The sequence below is a fragment of the Theobroma umbraticum genome, unplaced genomic scaffold, assembly GCF_002168275.2.
Source record: "Theobroma umbraticum cultivar Fairchild unplaced genomic scaffold, ASM216827v3 scaffold_12.1, whole genome shotgun sequence".
Taxonomy (NCBI): domain Eukaryota; kingdom Viridiplantae; phylum Streptophyta; class Magnoliopsida; order Malvales; family Malvaceae; genus Theobroma; species Theobroma umbraticum.
Window position 1 is genome coordinate 4,272,248 of NW_018397269.1, and position 2,167 is coordinate 4,274,414.

Genomic DNA, 2,167 nt, shown 5'->3' on the forward strand with positions numbered 1-2,167 from the left:
TAATGGATTCATCTCATGAATTATACAACCTCATGCATCCCAGTAAATCAATTTTGTGCACAGATCTTATCTATTGGATCTCATAATTTCATGACCTTTGACCTTTAAAGTGTCATTAGCTCCCACTATGTCTATCATGCCTAGAAATCTTGTCAAGTAAACTTATTTACTTTCTTTTGGTGTGTTATATCCATAACTTTTATATATACTTACATGTCATTAGTCATTCATCATTAGTTGTGGGATGAAATCCTTTTAAAGGTTAGTTCATGCGATTAATTGGGTTTGGAATGCTTTGTAATTCATCTCTTATGAGATACAATATGATAATCATTGTTATTTAGTTCTAAGGCAATCTTAATTGTAGATCCAAGATTCTCTTAGAATGCTCTTGACTAAATATGTTCACAAGCTTTATGATATCATTGAGTTATGACTCAATTTGTCTATGTCAACTCATTAATCTTCCTTTCTGATCATAATAATAATAAAAAATCTCACAATGATCTTAACATTATGACTTAGCATTGATTATCATCTATGCGCAAGGTTATACTTAAGGATAAATAATTTAGAACAATTCCAAAATAAAATGAGATGTAAATATATAAATATACATATAAGCTAAGCATCTTATGCTAGCAAAATATAAATCTATGTTTCATAAACATAAAATAAAATATTTAGCCATAGGTACAAAACCAAACATCTCATCTTTACAATCATGCCATTAAAACATTCAATGCTCTAAAATTATTTATTGCTCCACAATCTAATCTAGGTCGACAAGCTTGATCACCATCAACTAAGGTTGTCGCCTTCACGGTCCTATTCTTCACTGCTCTTTATCATTAGTTCCTTTAATATGTCATACATATTAAAACCATTAATAAAGAGTAAGGTATCATATACCAAGTAGTGAAAAATAAATCATCATATGATTAATACCTGACATGGAAGCTTCCTTTTGCTTCTTCCTTTTGATGGATTCAAGATAATCCTTGCAATTACACCTCTAATGTACTAGTTTGCTGCCAAAATGGCATTTGTCATTGTCCTTGTCCTTCTTCACTCCTCCAATAAGCTTTATACCTTTTGAAGTTGATACCTTTCAATCCTTGTTTTTCTCAAAAAAAAAATTTTTTTATTTTTATTTTTCTTAAAAGAGACAAGATGAATTGAAGGCTTATCCTTTGCAATGGTATTCTTAGCTTGTGTCACCATATTCAATAAGCCCAAAATGGTTATTTCAATTTTATTCATATTGAAGTTCAACACAAACTATAAATAGCTCTCTGGTAACAAAGAAAGTACAAGGTCTATGCTCAAATCATGATCCATAACCCAACCCAACTGCTCAAGTCGAGTGATATATCCTATCATCTTAAGCACATGAGGCCTTGCTGGGCTTCCCTCAGACATCTTACATCGAAACAGTTCCTTTGAAATGTCAAATCTCTCTGTGCGACTTTCCTTATCGAACATTTCTCTAAGGTTTAGGATAATATCCAGGGCATTCATAGCTTCATGTTGCTTTTGAAGATCTAAAGCCATACTAGCCAACATCACACATGTGGCTTGATCGAGAACATCCATATAAACTCTATAGGCCTCCTTTTCCTTATTTGTAGCATCATCGCTAGGTTCCTTGGGAACAAGACCATCCAGGACATAAGCCTTTTTCTCTTGTTTCAAAACAATCTTGATATTACGAAACTAGTCAATAAATTTAGACCTGTTAACTTTGCATCAAGTATGCTTCTAAGTGACAAACTATTTGCCATGACATATTTATATCCTATATAAGCATATATGATTTTTAGTCATTAACACAAATTATATAATCATAAAGATAACGTTTTAGAGTCTTATATGATTATTCTCAATATTTTATAAAAATAATAACCCTCATCTACTATTTTGATACATTTAACCTTTAAAATTCTTATTGAGCTAGGACCCTTTTCATCCCACTATGGCCTTGAGTGACTTAACAAGCCATAATGAAATTAATTAGGTAGGGAACTTAGCTTACCAATTATATCTTATACAACTCCTAGTTCAATTAGGTGAGAACTCCTTGTCTAAATGCATCATCTACATTTTGCCTAACTATGCCTCTAATAGTATGCGGTCATGTGTGACACATCCGAACAACATGGTACTA